The following is a 23,614-nucleotide window of genomic DNA, read 5'->3' as shown; positions in this document are numbered from 1 at the left end:
AAACGGCACATTTTTTGCAAATTAGGCTACTTCATCAGCTACTAAGCACCCAACGGCAGATCCATGTAGATTAGCAAAGTTACAGCTAGCTGACTAACCCCAGCTCAGGTTACAGTTAGCTCATTAGCTGCTCCTGCATTGCTCTTGGCGAGTAGAAAAAGATTCGTACAATTTTTTTTATTGTTGGCTAAATCGATACTGTTGGTGATAGAAAGACAGATACTTCATTGTGATTGCATATTTAAACACAACAAAATTTAGCTGGCAGCAGTCCTCTCCATTGAGAAGCATGATTTAATTATTGCACTATAAAAGGACATTTAAAAAATAGTCGTATATACATTAGAAGAGTACAAATAACAGTTACTGCACTTATTTCATGGCAGCAGCAGAGCCGTATCATTGCATTCGTGGCCTGAGTACTACTTGTTTTCAAGGTGAGGTGGGGGAGTGAGGGTTATGGGTTATAGGATTATAGGAAAAAACAGTTCTTCAGTCTGTTGGTTTGTGTGTGTATGATTCTAAGTCTGTCTGAGGGGAGGGTGGAAAACTGGTGGTGTTGAGGATGTGAGGGCGGGTCTCCCCTGATGTTACAGGCCCTAATAATAATACGTAGCTTAGTATCATGGATCACATTAGCTTGTGAAGTAATTTTACAAGTTAGACAACTGAAATATCCACTCAAATAGTATTCTGCTGGCGATAAGATTAACGAGCAGGCAAGCTAAGGACAGGCAGCTAGCTTTATCTAAGCTTTGCTGCATGGATCTGGAGTGGGATGCTCTGTTATATTTCTGATAAAGTAATTTCTAAAGAGCAAGACAGCCAAGTCACCAGCCAGATCAGCCTTGTCTAATTCAGCCTTGCGACTGAATTAGGCAGCATGAATCACTCAAGACATTATTTTGTCTTGTGGTGCGTTCAATGTGTACTGGGAAGTCGGAGTTCCCAGTTGGAAATTTCAACTGGAACACCCCCTGAAGTTGGATTCCCAACTTGGAAAGCCGGAGAAACCTCACTGACCCTGACCTCAAGATTCAATATGTCTGCTCTGTGCATCACGAAAGCTGTAGTAATATACTGTTTATTAGTACTTTTGTCTTATTTGTGTCTTATTAAAACAGTCACATACACAGTACTGTCCAACTTCTATCTGGACATGTTGCTAAGCTTGTTGTCAGCTAGTATTGCTAACAACAGCTAACCTGGCTTGAACTGGTATTGCAAACAACATCTTGATTTTCTGACTAGTTGTAGTTACTGGAATGCAATCAACTTGGGTATGATGTCATTCCCAGCTCCGACCTCAGCCTTCCAAGGATTTACCAATTAGCTAGCAATCAGGAGTAGAGCAGTTGGCAGCTTGGACCTTAGCTGCTGCAGCAACTCATATTTAGCTAGTGCAAACTCCAGCTCCAGGGTTCTCCAGAGTCGCGAGGACCCACAAGATCTCGCGAATTCACGAATAATCGCGCGATATAACAAGATGTAGTTTCTATAAACAGAACCACAAAACCAGAGGAGTAGTAGGAAGACATCTTGGTGCACCTCCATGATCAGCATCTCCTCGTCCATGGTGTCAACGAGGTGAAATGACATCTGAAAACCTCTGACCTGTTGACTTCAGGCCTGCCTCTACCCATTATGACGTTTTCAAGGTGTAGTGCAGGGAAATATGATCCGCCGTGAACACTGTATTTTATTTGGAAAATTAACCGGATGTTTTATTTTGTTTCTGTGCACGACTTCCTGCCCCGCACAATCTGCTCTGTGCTGAATTGCTGCATTGTGCTCCGCCGTCCGGCAAAAATGGAAGTCCTGCGTATCTGTCGTGGAGGGCTCCGGAGCGCTGCAGCTGTGACGGAGCCGAAACACAGCACAGCCGAAGGCCGGTGGAAGCACACACATTGACGAGACTTGAAAGGTATCGGCTCCGCTGCCGTTCCGGAGTGCAGACACAACCAACACGGATCTGGTGAAATTTGAGGGTAACCCATGCAACAGCAGCAACAGAAAGTTTGCTGATTTGGTGGGGACTCAGGGTGGTCGAGAGGGTGGTTCGGAATCAGACCCTCGATTTTGCTATGTCTGAATTCTGGTTGCTACGGGGCCCTAAGTGAAGGTCCTTCTTCACCAGGCCGCCGCTGCATTAAGTATATGAAACACAGCATGTGTGTCCTTGCACTGTTTGTGGTGGGTGCAATTCGTTTGCTGGTGTTAGCGGACTCCATTTCTTAGCTAACTCCAGCTAGTGTTGTAAACTACTGGTGCTGTAGCAGAGCTGAACAGAGTCGAGGCACTCAGGAGCATTCTTTGAATTAAAAAAAAAATAATGTCTTGAGTCCTTTACATAGAAGTCAGTCCACAGGCTGCTGGAGGCAACAGAGAAAGTCAGAGAAGGTCTCAGTTTTTAATTGTTCGCCTCTTCACAATAAAGATCGATTAATACATGTAGAAATTGACATCCAGTACCTTTAACTATGTGACCAAGTGGCACCAGATGTTCTGTGATACGTTTATTATCACCTTTTACCGTCTTCCTCTTGCATCCATTTTAAGAGTCAGTTGATGCACAGCATCATTAGTCCCATCATTGATCTCCCTGCTCACTGCAGCCGAGGCCTGAGGACTGTCTGCTGTCACTGCTGGCACTGACATGTCCCCTTTAAAAGTCAAGGTGAAGCGTCAGTGTCTTGTGTGGGAAGAGAACAAGCTGCTGATCACGAAGCCTGCAATCTCTAAACTGCCTTCAACAGCAGAGGTAAAGTGTGCACGGCTCTCACTTCAATCCCATCTCCCCTGAGAAAGCTTAAGGAGGAAGATTCACATAACAGTTGGAGAAGAAAAGAGGCGATCCAAGTTTGTCATTGAGCACAGTAGAAGTCACTCTGTCCCTGTTTTTACTTTTCCTCACTTGCTGCATCTTAATGTTGAAAGTGACACTAACTTAACCTGTAGATTGTGATGTAAACAGGATTGTTTCTCTATAAGTTTCTGCAATATCAAAATGTATCATCTCTGAAATGCTCTCCTCTTTGACTGTTAACAGTGATGATGATTCAGCAGGGACAGTGAGTTAATTTCAATAACGCTGTGACTTAAAATAATAACCGATAATCCTGATCAATCATGGACATTCTGTTTATCTCCTGTCCATGTATTTGCTCTCATCAGCAAACTAATTAACACTTACCACATCTTTCAAAACTATATGACTTAGTAACTAGTTGATTTGTTTCAGCGTCATGCGACGTAGGCGGCCAGCCAACGGACAATTGCTTACATCACATTGTGCCTAATAATGACGCTCCTGAAAGCAATGGCAGGGAAGTTTAATATTGTGTTGATTTTGGCGCCCCCTGTGGACAAAAGCAACAGTATTTCCTGGATTGAAGACTGCATTTCTTGTGAGCACCACAGCCATGTGTCATAAAGATCTTGATCTGGTATATTTTCAGAAGCAAGTGAAAGAAATAGGCAACTTACAAACTTGTAAACACAGCTGCTTGCAGGATGCATAGTGATAAGGTAATGTATCTATTTGAAGTCATGTAAGATAAAGAACTGTAATATGATGATAGTGAACCAAGGTTAACTATGTTTTGGCACTTCATACAAACTTTATACAAACTGCTGGTGCAAGTTTGTCAACGCATTCAATCACAGAAAGCTTTGTGGTGCTTGCTTTGCTCGACAAATGCAGCAAACGTTAGCTACATTCATCGTTAGTCAAAGCATTGGCTAGCTTTGTTTTAGCCGCCAACATTAAGTCATATATTAATGTAAAGATAAAATGGACATATTACAAACCTGTCCAGGAGGAAGAGGGCCAAATCAGGATCAGTTTTGAATCCTTTCAAATCCCGCAATTCTCTCTTATCTGTTGAATGACCGACCAAGGTTGACCTTTGTTTTCCGCTGCTCTATCACCGTCCCTGTTAACTGTTTGTTTTTACGTTTAGTTCTTTCATGAGTAAATGTCTTTTTCTTTTGTCTTTTTTTGTATTCCGCCCAGTTAGAGCTTTGATTCTCTGCCAGAGCCCGACTAGGCTCAACCCGACCTGCAGGGTTCAGGCCAGGCTGGGCTGTAATTTCTCAATATTTCCTTGGGCTTGAATCAGGTCAGGTTCTCACCAATTTACAAATGAACTTATCAGTTCTTGTGCATAAATGGCAGGAGGTGCATTGGACTGAATCATGAGGGAAAGAGGAACTACAAAAGAGAGGGAGAGAAAACTAGAGGCATGAAAAATGAGAGACAAAATGGCTGCAAGGCGCCTTGGTTGGCAGCTGTGAGTGATTTTACAGTAGAAATTTGCGTTTTTAATTGGGCTCGAGCCCACAGTTGCTGCCATGGTTCAGGCTGAGGTCGGCCTTGTAAGGAAACTACAAGTTCCTATCAGGAAAAATATTCAGAGGTAGATGAGAACATTTTATGTATTCATTAGAGAGTATAGAGGTAACAGGAATTGAGGGGAAAGAGGGACGGGAACTGAAATGTAACAAAGGTCCCCAGTCAGTTCATACCAGGGATGGTGCGAGTACATGGTCAGCAACTTAAACCCTTAGGCCACAAAACTGCATGTTTGTACGACATCATTTTTACATTATCATCAAGTGTTTTCGTCTATGACAGACTGGAGTTGCTGGAAGCCACACTTATATATAAACCAAATATCAAGAAAGAGTTCCTCTTCATTAAGATACCTGCTCTTCTTATAAAATAATATCCAGTATAGTCTTTTATTTTAGACTGATTATAAAGCACTTACAAAGAATGGAGTCTGTTGAGATCCAGGACAGATTAACTCAATCAAGAACGCTACCCAAAATACACATAAAAGTAGGAACACAGTGACCTCTGTCTACTGCTTTCTATGATCAGGCTGGTGAACAAGCCTTCAACAGATCACCGTAATGATTTTCCATGATGAAATTAATTTCATATATTAAATGTATTCATTTAATATAAATGAATATCAGTGAAATCTCTTTTATTAGATTCTGGGACAAACCCAGAATTTTAAAGCAGAGACAAAGATAGATTGTGCTCCAGAAGTAATGAGAGGTTCTTGTAGAAGATCTCACTGTGTGTCCTCAGGATGCAGTTTGAACCTGTATTTTCTTTTATAGCTTACTGTACTACGGAGAAACGTCTTGCTCTGGAGCACGGTTGTTTTTGTTTTGATGGGTGTGACAACATTCAATAACAGCGTCTATTTTTAAGTATCTAATACTGTAAAAAAAAAAAAAAACAAAAAAAAACTGGTGGCACATTCATTATAGTGCTACGACACCACTGAAGACACAAGGATTTTTTATTTTGTTTTATTTTGGAGTGTCGCTGTTTGAAGTGACAGACTGTAACTCTGCTGGGTGATGGATAGTTACTAAAACTTTCCACATGAGTTAGTGAGCCTGTGGCTGGGCATATTTACGACTCTACAGCACCCAGAATCCTAATTTTAAATCTATAGAGAGCTGTAGCAGACAAGGAGTTGCGTGCATCCTGTGAGGTTTACATTATTTATTGGAAATGCCAAATGTTTCTCATGAGTCAAGTGAACAAGCTACTAAACTAGTGTTTGCAAGATTATCAAGTGTGTTTGTATGATGTTTAACTTATTTAAAACTACTCACAAGAAGTGGATAAGAATTTTAAATTAGAGGAATCTGTCTCTTTTTATTATGCAGTATGTCATATATAACACAATAAGTTAATTAGTATAATTATTTAAAAGTAAGTGCAGGAAAGCAGTCAATGAAATAAAAATAGAAATGATTATTATTCATTAGTAATCCATCGCTTATTAAATGTCAATTGGGAAAAGTCTGCTTTTCATTTTCGCTGACATAAATATAAAAATGATGATGATTGGATTTTTGCTGGTGTCTGTACTAAACAAGCACATTCCCCTACATCTAGAATATGATTTCTAGGCTGAGGGATCTCTGTAGCACCACAATGCACATTGAATAAATGAGTACATGTGAGTTCATTATTTTTAGATTTTCTTCATAGAAAATGTCTGATTTTTGTTTTCACCTCTAGTGTGTCCCTGTCCCAGCTGCATTGTCTTTCCTGTTGAAGGACAGCCTGCACTCCTCTCAGCTGAGGGAGATAATGGAAGATGGAGGGAAGCTGCAGGAGTTTTTACTGCCGCTCACAATCCACAACTCCACCCGCCTGTCCTCTGAAAACAGGAAAAAGAGACCAGGTGAGACCAGGTCAGACTGGACTGAAGCCAGATTATACTACACTGGACCAGTTTAGAGTCCTTGTTTGCCAGGCTAGTTCTGGTAAACAAAACACAACAATCTGCTGTTCACTGACTGGAGAGGCTGCTCCAGGTGCTGCTGATGTCTTTCAGTGTCTGTTTCCCAGCGATGGCCCTCTTAATCTCCTCGGGGACCAGATTCAGCTCTGCTGGGTTGAGTGGAGGCGCTACCTCAATGCCAAAAACTCCCTAAGGTAGATATATCCACCGCATTTCCTGCAGAGAGACAAGGTTATTATGGATTTACTAGCATTTGGATGCAGTTTTAGGCCATGTTTACAGAATAAGTACAACCCCCAAACTTTTTTTCCAATTGGAAAACAGCAAATGTTTCAAAACTTACGAACAAAATCACATTCTGACCCTACAAATGAATTATTCTTTAGAACCCATGGAAAGACAGCAAGAAGAATAAAATATCTTTCTACACAAAACCCTGTATGTATTTACATCAGGGATTGTGTGTGTGTATCAAAGCCTGACATACCTCCTTCCTATAGAGCTCCACTGACATCCAAAACTATTAAAAACACAACGGTAAGTCACACTGTGGCACTACATGACAGTTTCCTTCATTACTATTAATACACACTTATTTTGACGCAATCCCACCGACACCATCCTGCTGCCGTAAATACTCAGTAAGGCAGCAAATATGGATTAATCTGTAGGTAAAAATAGTAGAAAAACAATGAAAAAAAACATATTTACCAATATATATTTATACTTTTGTTTATGTTGCAGGCTGCACCAGTTTTCTTTGGATTCTGCTTGTGTTGAAATTTGATATTTTTTGTGGATAAATGTCTGGAACTGAAGATGGTGGAGAGCAACAGTGCAGCAGCAACTTTGCTCCACACACTGTAAAAATAATGGACGTAATAACCATCACATCACCCATTCATTTGTGGACTCCTGTTTTGAAGCATTTGGGCCAACGCCATCTTGTATTTTAGAACCCGAAGGGACCATATTTGGGTGAGAGGCTGGCACTGTGGAGGAGTGAGGGGTGGATCTGACGGAGGAGCCAAGGATGCTCTCTGCAGACAGCCTGTCACTCAAAGCAGCCCGCCTAATTATGCATAACTTTAAGCCTTAATAAAATGCAAACAGGTGCGTCATATAAAAATTCACCCCTGTACAGTTGTCATGAATGCTGAAATTAACTAATGAGACCAAAATATTTTTGTACCAGGAGGTAAACGTCTTTATTTCTGCTGTAAAGTTGGGCATTTAATCCCTTTCTTATTAAATCATAATAAAGAGAAAATCCAATTGCCCACTCCTCCGTGAAAAGGACAAAGTCAGAATTAGACATGCTCACTTAATACAGCTCTCCCAGCCCTGCACATTTCTTTTTCAATTTCTATAACTACATAGCTGACAGCCTACATGCTTTTGTCTTTGTTTCTTTAACCTGTGAGGTTTGCTTCTTTTGTTATTGTATGTTTTATTTAATCACTATGTCATGTTTTTCTTGTCTTTATTGTGTACAGTGTCACTGAATAGATCATACAGTACTCTGGTGGTTGACTCACCATGGCTTCCTGTTTGTGTACAGACTCAAAAACTAACACACAGTGTTTTAATTAGTGGGCTATTACCTGCACTGGTCAGTGATCTAATTCTAGTAAAGAATTAAAGCCCTAACTGTCAACAGTTTTCAAAGACAAGTTTGCAATTTAAGTGTTTTAAAAGTGAGTTTTTAATGATACATTTCAAGGCATCTTTCAGAAAGAGGCTGAGATAGAAGGTGGAGGCAGGGTGGAAGAGGAACTATTGTTGTCCAACCTGAGCAGAACAACCAGCAGCCTCCTCCACCACCTCACTGTCATCGCCACACTTCTTTTTGTGCATCCAGCTGAAAAAACCCTTCTTCTTTTTTGTCTCCGTCTTCTCCTCCTGTGCCTTCTTCTTCATCTCAGCCTTCTCCTCCTTCTCTTTCATCTCCTTCTCACACATTTTGCTTCTCATTTTCTGCAGCTCTGTCTGTCTCTCTTCAGTCCTCCTCCGAAACAAGAAGCCTCTCCTCTTTTTGTTCATTTTCAGACAGAGCTCCTCCAGTTCTGTCTTCTCGTCCTCCATATGGTTTAACTTTGTCCCCCAGCTCTGTTCTCTTTGAGAAAAGTCATTTCTGAACTTCTCCAGTTCCTTCCTCTCGTCATCAATCAGTTTCACTTTTGTCCCCCAGCTCTGCTCTTTTTGAGCCAGGTCATTTCTGAACTTCTCCTCAAGTTCCTTCTTCTCGTCCTCCATTTGTTTAACTTTCATCCCCCAGCCCTGTTGTTTCTCAGCCAGGCCCTTTAAGAACTTCTCCTCCAGTTCCTTCTTCTCATCCTCCATCTCTTCAACTTGTATCTCCATCTATTTAACTTTTGTCCCCCAGCTTTGGTGTTTCTCTGTCAGATCCTTTGCAAACTCCTCCACAATGTTGTATTTCGTCTGCCACTCTCTCTCGATGTGGAGGAGTTCTCTGCAGCAGGTTTCTGAGCTTCTGACAGAGACTATCATTGTCCTTGCTGAGATCTTGGATTTTAGTGTCCCTCTGGTGGATCTGCTCCTCCATCAGGTTCACTTTCGTTCATCTATCCATGGCACTGGTCCGTAGCAGACTGTAGCTGTGCTTATAGAAGACTGGAAGTTGTGTCAGTAGCAGACCGTTGGCTGTCTGTAGGCAAAAACACACTACACAAGGATTTCTTAATTTTTGTTTCATTTTTGAGTGTTGCTATTTGACCTGAGAGACTCTGATGGGTGATGGAAAGTTACTAAAAGTTTCCAAGTGAGTAAGTAAGCCTGTGCTCTGGCATATTTACAACTCTACAGAGACGACGAGTTGTGTATGTCTGTACTGTGGATTTTCCATTATCTATTGGAGATCCCAAATGTTTGTCATGAGACAAATTAAACTAACTCTCCACGTCTGGTCTATAAGCCTCATTGACTTTAAAGTCTTCGCATGGTAGCCTACAATTTAATTCATTAATGATAAACAAGTGTGTTTATGTGGTATTTCACTTAATGAAATGAATAAATTATTGAAAGTGAATAAGATTTTTAAATTAGAGGAATATGCCTCTCTTTATGATATAATACATCACATACAGTACAGTAATTAAGTTGGTAAAATCCTGTACAAGTAAGTATAATTAAGTCATGTTCTGAGGGTTATTATTATCATAATCAATCTGTTGGTTATGTTTTAAATTTCAAAAGCAGTGAGATTTCCCACTGCAAGATCTCAAAAATCCAAGGTCATGGATTTTTCTTTTATCAACTGTCTAAAACCCCAGAATATTCAAGTTACAATCATATTAAACAAAGAAAAGCAGCAAATCCTCACATTTGAGAAATGGAAGCAAAATATTTTTGTCAGTTTTCTTCGCAAATAATTTGTTTAATTTAGCAGTAATTCAGATTGTTGTTAATTTATTTCTGTCAGTTATTAAACAATTGATTTACCAATCACTTCAGTACCAACAATGAGATTTTAAAATAGAATCATCATTATAGAAACAGTAACAAACTGAAGTGTACGTGCAGATCAAAAGTAATATTGAACTTAGTTCCGGTAGGTGAACCAATCTGTAATAACACAGCGAAGAAGAAAACCTGTAGGTGCAGGTGCTGCATATCAGCAGAGTGCTGTTTGAGTGCCATAGTTTATAATAAATATATTGTTGGTAGTGTCCAGTGGGCTTTGAATGGTCTTGAAAATTGGCAAGTGGAAAACAAATCATGTTCTGCCTCTCAGTTCAGCACCGGGGCACTCGGGTGTTTGGTTTTATTGGTCCTGAATCAATCTGATGTAGCAGGAGTGACCTTGACTTCACAGCTTCATGGTGCAGATCCTCATAAAGGACAGTTTACACGAAGTGGGCGCGAGCACGGGGAGCCGAGATATTGGACGACAACTGCCCCTCTTGTAGGTTAATACCCCCTCAACACTACAGCTGCCCCGTCATTAATTCCCTCTCTCCTGTGACGACTTCTCCTCCATCCAGTCAGACGTGCAACAACGTTGTCTCTGGGGCTTTTCTGCTGTCAGCCTTGTTTAAAACAACCACTCGCAGCCTTGTCCTGCAGTGGAATATTAAATTTTAATCACACCAATACAGCCTCATAATTGCATTATGATTGCAAATCACCTAGCGCTATTGTTAGACAGCCATTGATGAATATGTGAAGGTAAGAGCTGCTGGGAGAGTGACAAATGACAGAACTAATGACACTACAGGCTGACTGCAGATTAGCTGCGTGGCCTTATAAGGTCAGGAGGAACTGCAGCAAACTGACGTGACTCACACACACACACACACACCGAACACTGCAAATATCCACAGTGGTAATAGACTGTTTCGTCCTATTTGTACTTGTACACAAGCATGCATTTTGCACATGTGCACAAGCTCTTCCTGCCACTACTGTGTGACCCGCTGCTGGCCTGAGCACAATGACTGGACCCAATACACTGACAGGGGGATAAGTAATAGCTCCACCGTGGCCGCCAGCCTATACAATAATCCCTGCTATTGCCTCCACTGATTTATTGAAAGACAACGACCTTTGGTTCCACTGAGCCCGCTGCCTGGCCCAGCTCCCAATACATGTATTGTTTTCCATTTCAGAGCCACATATTGCCATGGGGAGCCTCTGCGGCCCTGAGCTAGAGTCCCTGTCTTTTCTAAAGATGCTGCTGTGTTAGCTCTTAATATAGTGGTCGCAATATATTACACGACACCTTTGCATTGCTGAGACCTTAATTTGAATTTTGTCAAAACAGTCCAGGAATTACAACACAGTGTAATGTTATTTACAACACACAACCTCAGTGAAAGACACTAATATCCCACAATGGTATTCCATCAAATTTATTGTCGGATGGATTTCCTTTGATTGATGGATAATATTTTAATTAAAATACGTTTCAATTATCCGAGTTGATGGAGTACAGATATAGTGCCATGGTAAATCACAGACGGTGAACTGGACTGATCTCGAGACGAAACTAAATCACCTCACGGTCGTATTTTGCAACTCAGAGTGTTTGTTAATTTATATTCCATTTCACTTTGTCTGGACAAAATGCTTTATGAAAAGGCAAATATTTCCACCCATGCCAAAAGTTGCTTTCTGTGCACAGTCCTTCATCAATTGCTTCACGGTGGGTGAAAGTGCTGCCAGGAGCAACCATGCTGATAAAGTAATGTGGCTTCAAGCAGACCTTGATACTAATACTGCAAATATGAGAGTCTGGTGTTGAAATACAAAAGAACGACGGAGCAAGATGTGGAAAAACTGAAATTCTGGCTTAGTCAGTGTGATTTCTGCTCAATTACCTACTTTATTCAAACAGATGAGATTTTGTTGTCGATGAGGTTAAAAGGACACAGAGAGAAAGAGGAGAGTAGAGCTGATAAATGGAAGAAGAAGTACTAACCACTGTGCCACATTGAAAATGTGTCTTAATGATTTACTCAGCATTAATCACAGGACTCTCCTGAATAATTTAACAATATTACAGGTGTATGTTGTGTCTGGCTTTTGAGAAACCATGTCTTTTGTTTGGTGTGGTAGACAGCTTATAATGGCTCTCTTTATGTATTAGTTTGTCATATGAATTCCATTTTTTTCCCCATTAAAGGGTTTTTTGGGGAGTTTTTCCTTATCTGCTGCGAGGGTCCAAGGACAGAGGGATGTCGTATGCTGTAAAGCCCTCTGAGGCAAATTGTGACTTGTAATATTGGGCTTCATAAATAATTATATTCAAATGACAGCGAGAGCTTCTTTAGGTTCTGTAATGTGACACATTTCCTGGGGAATCGTGAATACATAGGTCCGGAATAATTCCAAAAGGGACTGAAACTAATCATTCAGATTTGACTAAACTACTTAGACAACAAAAACATTCTTTGAAAACACCACGTTCTTGAGGTACAATCATGCACCTCCTGCTATGATATCACCCTGCTTACCACTATGACCCACAACAGTCAAGTGTCATTTTATATGACAGGTGAGGTTAGATAGTTTTCCCAAGTCACCTAAGGTCAAATAAATTTAAGTATACTTATCAGAGTGCAAGATGAGACATTGAAAATGTTTAAACTTTTACAGACATTTTGCTACAAAAATTCTCAAAAATATTTTTTGACATACATTTAGCATAAATAAGATAAAACCGAACTACTGGTACAGGGTGACATTTAAAATGTATGTATTTTTTCTGTCAGCGTCTCTAGGTACCACGAGTCACAGACCCATGAGCCTCAGCCACTGTCACTACTATGAAGAAGTAAGTCTGAAGTGTAATTCGGACCTCTAGCATATTCATAATGTTTCATTATCACAGCTGTGAACCCAACATCACATCACAGTTGTTAATTTCAAACAAAACTGACTAAAACTCTAAAGGGGAATTAATTTAAGCTGCTGAGTGTTTCATCAGGTTTCCACAAAGCCTTATCTTTAGCTTAAGCTCGCCATTAGCAGCCAGCTCAACACAATTTAAGCTCAGTAACTGGATTTTCTTTTTTTACAGAAATGCCGAGACTGTCCACAAGAGAAATCTCAGTCCTTCCATCTTTCTCTCCCTCATTTCTGTTAACTGTCTAACAAAGGCATTAAATGTCCAAAAACTTATAATACCTAAAAAAGAAAACGGTAGCTTGGTGAAATATCTACAATGATTTATGTTTGTTTTACTAACGAGGACCTCTTTATAGCCATGCAAATAATAACTGTTGTAGTTTTGGTCCACTCATCCCACTCTTCCCCATATAAAAGCAAAAAGTAACTGCTGTGTCTGGCAGATTTGTATCAATTGCATTAATGTAGGTGCTGGGCCCCTGGTGAAGCTATTCTAAAGCCCAGCTACACTGATCCATCACAAAATGGACAGAAAACAGAAGGAAGATATTTTTGTCTTTTAATTAATTTTCAGATCAACCCGTAATCGTGGATTTGTCCATCAAAATGGACATAAATCTGGACAGTGGAGTGCTCAATGGTTAAAGACAAACTTTTTAAATTTAAAATAAAAATGATAAAAAATGAACTTTTCAAAAAAGTCTTTGGCAATTAATTTATTATTTCAGTATCTTCATCTTCATCCTCTTGAGGGTCGCGGGGGGGCTGGAGCCTATCCCAGCTACATCGGGCGAGAGGCAGGGTACACCCTGGACAGGTCGCCAGACTATCGCAGGGCTGACACATAGAGACAGACAACCATTCACGCTCACATTCACACCTACGGACAATTTAGAGTCACCAATTAACCTAGTCCCCAATCTGCATGTCTTTGGACTGTGGGAGGAAGCCGGAGTGCCCGGAGAGAACCCACGCTGACACAGGGAGAACATGCAAACTCCACACAGAAGGGCTCCCACGCCCGGGATCGAACCGGCAACCCTCTTGCTGTGAGGCGAGAGTGCTAACCACCACACCACCGTGCAGCCCTATTTCAGTATCTTCATTTAAAATATAATGTTTCCCAATGTGCAAATAGGCCCTTTTTACATTTTTCTTTAACCTCTAATACAAATGTACATATCTTTACAAAATGTAATTTATGTTCAGCTAATCTGAACACCGAGAAGACAAGAAGACGATCAAGCTTGAAGATCTAGAGGAAGTAAAAGTTGTAACAAGGTTTGCCTAGTAGAACCTGCCGAAGCATCATTGCCAAAGATGGCAGATTTAACGACCAGGTAAGGTAACGTGGAGTTTTAGGAATATTTCAGACCATTAGTCAGAGACGGTCTAAAGTGAAGCCTTTGTTTCTTTACAACAGAGCTATATCGGATCAAATATATATTAGCTATGTATTCCTTTCATTCTCAGTGCATAGCTGCACCGCTATTATTATTACTTAATTTAATTTTTTTTAAGTGGCCTGGTCTGCAGCTACTTACTCTTGATGTAGCATAGATTTGCTTTTATGTTTCACTTGCAAGTTGTTTTAAAGAGCATTGTACAATAAGATGAGTGTTATGATTGCTTTATTGGTAGTGTAATGAGTGTCTTGTGGGTGTGGTTTAGGCAGGTGGTCGGAGGCAGGGTCAACACTGACGCCACACTTGGGGGTTGGTGGTAATGACACATTAGCCGTTGTTAGCCACACCTGGAGGGAGAGCTGGAGAGGCCCTTGGGCTGAGCGGACACACCATGATGGAGACGCCGGAAAGCGTTTGACACCACATATTATCCATGTAAATACACATTCACTCTGAACAACCACAAAGAAGAGTGAGCTAGCCAGCTGAGTGGTCCAATGGAACGGCACCTGAGGGGTGTCCAGCGGAGCTCTCCGGTCTGAGCGAGCTGGTCGTGAGGAGCAAGAGCAGTGGCCTGGTGGTGAGTCAACCACACGCACCCCCCCAGATAAGAGAGGTCACAGTCACCCAGAGAAGTCCAGGCACATTTCTCATGTCTAATGCAACACGTAGGGAGAGGCACTACGTTACGCTTGTTAGCCTTGGATGATGAGGTTTCACGAGCCAGGTTTAGCAGCGTATCAATGAGGAACAAATTTTGTTGGTGAAATAAAATGCTGGAAATAACAAAATGCCACTTTCCTTTGATTATCAATATAGTTGTTAGTGGTTGCTCTTTTCAGAAGTTATTCTCATTTAAAGCCAATGATCATGACTGAACAGAGACAAAGAGCTCCCCCCTGATGTACAAATACCTTGCACTAGAGAACATGTTGTGTTGATCAGGTCACAGTGTCAGAAAACACTTGGCAATAGCAAGAATTTTTGTTGTTCAGTTTGGCGGACTTGTTTGAATACCTGACTTCTCTCTTTGTGTTTGTGCATACAGAAGGTTGTACCTTTAACTTTTTATCAAAGAACCAGATATTTTCTGACACAGCTGCTCAAATTTTTACTGATGACTCAACCAGAAGAGTTTTATGTCCATCCGAGCTTTGGAAGCGCTCCAACTGCCAGTCACCTAACATTATTTATGCGAGGGAATGAATATGACTTTTACTTCCAGAACCCTGGGCACCCGAAATAACCTCCCCTTCTTTGCCACTCAATGGGAATTATTTAAGGTTTTATGGCTCACCAAAAAAAAAAAGTGGAATGAAAAAGAGAGAGAATATGGAGGAAGAAAGATGGAGTGAGAGTGAAAATCCTCTGTCAGCTTACATATCGAGGTTGTGTTCTCCATCAGTGGGTCTGAGGGATTGAGGAAGGAGAGAGATCCAGTCTGCTGGGCACAAGACCTCAGAGGGGTGACACAGGAGAGCGCACGCACACACACACACACACACACACACACACATACACACACCTCATCTACCTCTATCAACTCCCACCTGCAGCTTCTTCGTATATTTGCACCCTTTGCTCTTACTTTCCTGCTGCATCCCTCTACTGCTTTCCTCACTTTGCCTCTCACTCACTCAACTGTTTTGTACTCTTGACTGACTCTGTATTTCCCGACTGTTATTTTAAAATTCATGCACTTCATATAACCAGTTAGGCCGACCCAGGTAGCATATGAAATGTGTTGTTGTTTGTCTGCAGACAGACAACACGTCTGATGCTTAATGCTGAATACTGAACACTGCTTCTGTTTCTCTATGCGGTTGGTAAAGAATGACTGGGTGACTGGGTGACAGGTGAGCAGAGCGCAGCCTCACAGGTTCATTACCGGCTGGCAGAGTGGAGCACTCCAGGGCACGGCGGTTGGAGGTAACGCTTCGGGCCTCCTCATCAACATCCTGTCACCTCCATTTTCATACTCTCAGGCTTGGCACGGCGGCTGACCTGGTTCCCCCCCCTCCCTGGGGAAAACTGTCTTCCTGAGCAATAAGCCAGCACCTGGTGGCAAGAAAAACAGTGCGTTTGTTTTGTCACTGAGAAAATAAATCTGACGTCAGCTGACCTTCACGTGAATTTCATACGCAGTTTGTAATGAACAGCAGGGTACACTGTCTTTCACTGTCTGTTTGTTTGTGCCAAAGGATGTTTCAGCACATTCCAACAGTGAAATGAACCATTTTCAGCCACAGAATAAGTGACACTGCTGGTGTTGTGTATCTGTTATGGCTTTCAGTTTTCATATTGAAAGGTCTCCCTTATATAACTGCTCTATAATGGCTGTAGTCAAATGTTAGAAGATTATTATGAATAGAGCTGCGATGCTTGCATGATATTTGGCACCTGGTACGTAGGAGGGAGAGTTCTGTCACAGTCAGCATCACCGGTGGATTTCAAAACTTATCTTGCAGTTAGAAGAAAAAAAAAAAGTTTTTCTGTTATTTAACTGACCAACATGAACTTGAGGGACACTCTCCCCCTTCTCTTCTCAAACCTATATATGTAATACATTTCCTAATTAGATAGATTTTAGTCTTCTGGTGTCTACTTAATGAAGTCAAACAGCGCCAAATCATGGTTAAAAATAAAAAGATATAACGATGTGACTCTTGTTTAATTCCTACTGTATTTGCTCTCATGTTATATGTGAGGTCGTCTGCTGGATATTCATACTAATTAGCGTGGATGACACCAAAATTAGAATTTAGGGAGACTGACAGACAGTTTTTTTTGTCTGTTGTTTTTACACTGCAGGAAAAAAACATGGGAAGTAGGATTTAATTAATCATTTATTGTTCTGACATTGCATTTAGGGATGAAACTGAAAATAATTGATGCAAATTATCTGCATCGAAGCTTCATTCAATCCATATAACTATCCAGCACACTGTGTTTTCCATGAATGATTATGTCTGTTGCACAATGTGTTTACACTGTGTACATGTGACCTGCAGAAGTCTCCTCAAAATCATACATACATGATTTGATGACTCCGATTGCAAAATGACAGAGGAGAGAGAAAATAGCAAGGGGCGAAGAGAAGAGACGACAGGAAGCATCCAAAGTTTGGGATAATTTAAAGGCGAAACAAAACAAAAACTCTGTGCAGTGAGTCTGTGGTTAAACCAAACTAGCCTACCATAATAACATCATGTCAATATTTCAGCACCTCAAGAGAAAGCATCTCGTCAATGGAGCAGACCCGACAGAAGGTATCATTAATGTTAGCCTCCCTCTGGGCTGTCAGCACCTGGAGCTCCCTGCTCAGCCACCAGCTAAAGTCTGCCACATGACGGGAAACACAGGGACCCCCACCAGCGAATTTGCACAAACTGCGGTGACACAAAGCTGTTTCACAGCAATAAAATGTTGATTTTATTTGAAAAAGAAAACCAATTACAGTAGCTGTTCATTTCAGAGACCTGTCTTATTTTCTCTTTAATATATTTACTATTGCACTTAAACAAAGCAGAAGTATTTCTTATCAAATTACTGGATTAATTGGTAGAACACTTGATTGTTAAAATAACTGATAGCTGCAGCCCCACAATAGTAAAATTTTAAAATAACTCGTAGAATCCATTTTTAAAATCTAATTTAGCGATTGTTTCTGAAATTAACGTCACACAGATCAGGACAGCAGAACCAACAGCACTCAATTTATTTGCAGCCAGGATCCTCAGAGCAGAGGATCCACTGTCTGCTGTGCTAGACGTGACAGTACCCTGAAGGGCATAGGGAAGTAATAATTCAATGAAAATTGGCTATTTAACCAAGACTTGGCAGCATGAGGCACCCACTAGCTCATCTGGTAGAGCAGGCACCCCATGTACAAAGGCTGTGTCCTTGCCACACCAGCCAGGGGTTCAATTTTAACCCACGGCCCTTTGCTGCATGTCATTCCCCTTCTCTCTTCCCTTTCACACCATAGCTGTCCTATCAAATAAAGGCACAAAGACACACAAAAAGAGATTTTTCAGCATGGCTGAAACCTGTGCAAGGCAATGCATACCAGGCTCAGTGTATTTTATGCACAAAGTTTTCAAACTCTGCATGATGGGAATTAAGGCAGTGAAATCCCACATGTAGAGTGAAAAACACAAAATCACCAATAAAAACCAGTCAACCAACGCCAGGTATTTCCCAGTTCTGTTTTACCCTCATTGCCACCACAAGACAATAAAGTCATGTTTTATGTTACCATAAACATTTGGGTAAATTGTTCCTAAACCTAAATAAACTAAGCTCAGCGTAACTTCAATCAGGAAGACTTTCTTTATGCTATATCCACTCACAATTCTCTCTCTATCCCACTCCCACCACTTCCACCAATCAGCTGACTATGGGTGTTCCCTCTCCAGGTTAGCCAATCACACTTTGCCACCGTCTCCTTCAGCCATTCATATTGCTGTTGCCTAACTTTAAATCTGCTGTCCTCTGTAATTCTCTCAGCTGAAATTTTAGATGGAAGCGTCACGTCCACCTCCACCCCATTGACCTCCAGTCACCTTCTCCAGAGCCCAGGACCAGCGCATCAAAATCCCTAATCTACTAAGTCTTTGCCACCCTCCTGGAATAGATGACGTCACAATGGGGTCTAATTGCCAAAGACTTTTCACCTTTCTCATACTTACAGTATGTGCACATGTAAATAAATATTCTTCCCTCTCAGAATGAGTCTCTCCTGATTGAAGTGATGTCAGTTCATTTTCTTTTTTTCTATTTTAGTTACTGTAAATCTGGTCTTAAATTTAATTCCCAGTGGCGTTAAAAAACGTCTTACAAAAGCTTAAATCTAACTTGCCTTAAGCTCTAAGAACCCTGGTGGACTTTTGTAGTGTTTTATCTCTGGATTATACTCTGTCTCTGCACTGTAGCCAGAAAACCTTTTTGTGGAGGAGTAATTTTATATATGGTTTGTGGTCGACGCCTAACTCCTAGGCCACTGGGTAGACCAATGAAAGCTTACTTTTGTACACTGTCCTGTCATGAGAAGACACTCCAATTCACAGTATTTTGTGGCTTATTACAAACTGATTTCATCTCTTGTGGATAAAAGATGATGATTAGGTGATAGATTTATGACAGTGCTCCTCTTAGACCTCTGTTTACTCAACCCTATGCTGTTGTTGGCGTGACAGCATTCAGTTCAGACTTGTGCTGTGTCGGCAGTGTTACATGATGCCTGACTTTGTAAAACTGACTCAGGTACTTATGCAAAAGGACAACAAAATTACCTGCACATTTAAGTAATAAAGTGTATGTTTGAAAGTTGTTATAGTCTCTTCTGTAATCCTATTAACTTTCCCATTACTAGCACGGCCTGATTTTCTTCTTATTGTCCACACAGACTGCAGTTAGGCCTCTTAATTTCAAACTGCAATCAAAGGGAGGTTTTCCAAAGGCTTAACTTCAGAGGCGAAGTCTTTGAGAAGTTCCCCAGACAATTTCACTGCAGTATGAGTGTACTTTTCACTGTTATCTTTGGTTAGAAGAGGTAGGAGAAGGAAGTCATGCAATATCAGTCTGCAATATGTTTAGCTGAGGGTAAGAAATAGCCAGGCTTGTAATTGCTTTGGGACAAGCTAGGATGGTTCCTCTGGCAGTAGGAGATTTTCTTTTGGTCAACCATGAGGGCAATAAGACAGATAAGAAAGAAGGGAGAGAGAGACAGACTTAAGAGGGAGGGAGATTTTCAGATTTTCTGAAGTGTTCAGATGAAATAGAGGCATTATCGTCCCACAAGGTTACAATGAAAAGCCCACAGTTGGTTGCCCTTCTAAAACTCGGAGGTTTAGGAGAGGAAAACACATACAAGGCTGGGAAGGAAAAAGCATTTCGATTTCTGAGTGCATTTCTGCTCATGAGCATCCTTTACAACTGTTTGTCCCCAGCTTGTGGCGACTGTCAGACAGCCCTCAGAGGAATCGTGTCGCAGGTTTTTTAGTGTTACTATCAACAGCTTTTCTCTAAACGACTGCACTTCTGTTTCATTACCACTTCTCTACAAGATAAAACCTGCTAAGAGATACAGGAAGAGAGAGTGGGGCACCTGCAGGCACTGATGTGGTCGACTGTCTCCTACAGTGGTTAATGTACGTCACTTGAACTGTCAGGACAGAGCTTGTTTACTGTCTCTAAGGTGTGTCTTTTAATTAATAGCTGTAGGGTGTTCTGTGAGTTTAGCTGTCTGAAGTGGGAATGAGTTTATAAAGGAGGATCAGTAGAACAGACTCTCTAACTCTGCAGTAGAGATGTGAGTTAGAGCTGAAACAAGCAGTCAATTAATACATTAGCTGATGGCCAGAAAATAATGGATAACTATTTTAATAATTGATTAATTGCTAGTCATTTTTCTATGCAAAATTTGCAAACACTCCTAAGTTTCAGCGTCTTAATTGCAAGTGTTTCCTGCTTGTTTTTCTCCCATGTGATAGTAAACTGAAAAATTTTAGGTTTGAAGCTTTTGGAAATTGTTATGGGTATTTCTCGCTAATTTCTGACATAGCCTTATAGGCTACAAATAATCGTCAGATCAATTGATAGGCAGCTAGATCCTGCTCCAAAACAAATATCAGCACATAACAAGACAAGGAGCTGGTAGAAGCCAAAGCAGCTTCCCATTATTCACATTTGTGAATTTGTAAACAAATGAGCTACAAATAGTCAGAAATCTGACAAGGTTCATCCGCCTTTCAACTGATTCGTTGTGCAGTGAAAAATAAAGCTTGACTGATGTTGCACAGGTGTTATTTTTACCTCACGATCTGATATTGAAGCCTGGCATCTTCCCTGAGATGCAGCGGAGAGAAACTGACGAGCTGAAGTTTGGAGTTGTCTCAAAAGTGTTTGCAAGTTGTCCAAGAGAGCTTTGTCAATAACTTTCTCCTATTTACAAAACTGTATAATCATCTGGACCTCCTCCTGTTGCATGCAAAACCTCCTTTTTAAAAAAAACATGATGCAATATGCACCAATGAGACACTTCAGATAAACTTTACATTCATATGGGCCTCATTCCATTACAACCTCCTGTTTTTGAACAGCAACTCCACCCAGTTGAACAACATGCCTTTGCCTGCCGACTCATGGTGACTGACAACATGCTTCTTCCACAACCTGTGCAGCGTGGTATCATAGTACCGTGCTACATCACAGCTGGGTGTGGTCACAGGTACTTCAGAGTGCACCAAACCCAACCCAGCTGTGATGCTGGGTCAGTGCAGCTCTGGTGTAGACTTACTCTTTAAAGAAAAAACATGCAATAAGACCCAGTAAGCTCCTCTGACATGTAGCCACAGTTAAAACCTCCTGATGCATTTCAATTTTTCATTTCCACCTGTACAGTTGTACCCAGCTTTTGATTAGTCTCAGTTTAGACTTACTTTTTAAAGTTTGTGTTCAAATACAATATCATGGTAAAATGAATACTGTATGTCAATTACTCACCTGTGTTACATTGAAAAACTTCTCGCATACCTTCACCATGAGTGAAGAATCCAAAAACAGAGAAAATTCTTGATGAATTGAAGTAAAAGGGGGGCACGTTTCACAGCAAGACATCAAAATATTCATTTACAAATTCTCACACAACTTGTGCAGTATAATCCAAGTCTCATTTATCCAGCTGAATGCTCAGTACAACCCAAACACATGCATTTTCACTAAAACCTTACTATTTGAAACACTTTAACATAAACAGTCACATCCACAGATGAGCAGTACACCTGGGCAAGCACGTGTTATTAAAGTCTGCCCAATGGACTGCACGAGCAGAGCTAAAATGCACAAGCTTGCCCAGGTGCCCAAGAAATTTAAACAGTAAAGTTGCATAGGTCTGCCTCCAAAGCTCTTCTCAATGAACTGGACGTCATCTAACACACCGCCATCCGCTTTGTTACAGGTGCTCCTTTTAACACCCATCACTGTAACCTGTACTCACTTGTCAACTGGCCATCACTTCACTCCCGTAGACTGATCCACTGGTATCACTTCATCTACAAGACCATCACTGGAAACATGCCTTCACATCTCAGCTCACTACTCCGTATCAGCAACATCAACCGTAACCTACGCTCCAGCAGTTACATTAACCTGGTCATTCCAAAAGCCCGCACCTCCTTTGGCCGTCAATCATTTCAATTTGCAGCAAAACCTTAAACTTAACACAGTCATCTCATTCTCCTCTTTCCAAAACACACTCCCAACAATAATCTGTGATCGTTACACATGTTTTTAATTTCCCAGAACCAGCGCTACCACTTTTAGCTCATACTTTTGTTATGTGTTGTGTTTTTTTATATACTGTGTCCAAATGATTGTTTCACTGTGATTGAATGTGTCTGACTCTCTGTGCTGCCTCTTGCCCAGGTCTTCATTGTAAATGAGAAACTGTTCTCAACTGACTCACCTGGTTAAATAAAGGTAAATAAATAAATATGTGTTTTACCAAGCATACTGCTGGATAGATGAGACTTGGATAACAATGCACGAGTTGTGTGAGAGTTTGTAAACTGACTTTTACGTATAGTGTTGCTGTTGTGAAACGTGAAATTTACTTAAATTCATCATGAATGATCTTTTTGGATTCTTTGTTCATCGTGAAGGCATGCACTGAGTGAAGTGCTCCTTTAATCTCAGAATCAGAATCAGCCTCATTGGCCAAGTATGTGAACACATGCAAGGAGTTTGACTCCGGTATTAATCTTTTTTTAATGTACAGTGTAATTCACAGGAAGATAGAAATAAAACAAAATGACCTGGCATAAACTCTTATTGCATAACATATGGTGTGCATGACTGGATATAGACTGATGTGGCTTCAGCTAATTCAGCTGATCTGGCACGATTCTGGCCAAATTTGGTTATGTGAGGAGAAGCAATTGTTAATGGAGCTGGTTGTCTGATTAACAGGAAAACAGTAGCTTAAGTGACAGGAAACACATTTAATGTGTATTGGAAAGCTGTAGGTGTGTCACCTGATACTGCTTGTAATAATATAGAATAGAATTTGGTTACATGGTTAAAATATGATATTATTTTGTTGAAAATTATACATAAATACACACACATTAGGAGTTCAATTAGCAGCAGCAAACTATTTAAGAGAATCAGCAATATAGACAATTTCAACAAATTTGAGGATGCTTCTTTTTCCATGTCCAGTATAAATCTTATTACATACAGTATTTTTGATCAATAAACTGACAGCAGCACTGCTACACTTGCTTCCCTGTAGATACCAGAGAACTTTATATCTAGAGAGAAGCTTGTTGTAACCCATCTGGTGATTCATTTGTGTTACTCAAAATGTTCTCTTTTTGTTTGGCAGTGTTCCTGGATGCATAATATCCTAATGAGATACAACAATCTTATTAAACCGAACATATTGCTGCCTAGAGGCATCGACTCAACACAATTTTTCATCTCTTTGTTTTAATCTCTTATTTTGTTGTTTTGTTGAGAGTTGGGCAACATATAGAGCAGGTATTTCCATTCTCATAT

General features: G+C 40.7%; 1 long non-coding RNA gene across 1 annotated transcript in view; it reads right to left on the bottom strand.

The window, feature by feature from the left end:
* Window positions 1-6,033: 6,033 nt before the first annotated feature.
* The window catches only part of LOC125885599 (uncharacterized), a 136,004-nt gene continuing 118,423 nt past the window's right edge, over window positions 6,034-23,614 (bottom strand). The window contains exons 2-3 of the long non-coding RNA XR_007448916.1: window positions 6,335-6,494; window positions 6,034-6,194 (exon numbers count right to left, since the gene is read on the bottom strand). This is a non-coding gene — a long non-coding RNA (uncharacterized LOC125885599). The remainder of the gene's footprint in view (window positions 6,195-6,334; window positions 6,495-23,614) is intronic.

The sequence above is a fragment of the Epinephelus fuscoguttatus genome, linkage group LG3 (assembly GCF_011397635.1).
Source record: "Epinephelus fuscoguttatus linkage group LG3, E.fuscoguttatus.final_Chr_v1".
In the NCBI taxonomy this organism is placed as follows: Eukaryota; Metazoa; Chordata; class Actinopteri; order Perciformes; family Serranidae; genus Epinephelus; species Epinephelus fuscoguttatus.
The sequence above is the reverse complement of the archived record's forward strand: the minus strand, read 5'-3'. Positions and strand labels throughout refer to the sequence as shown.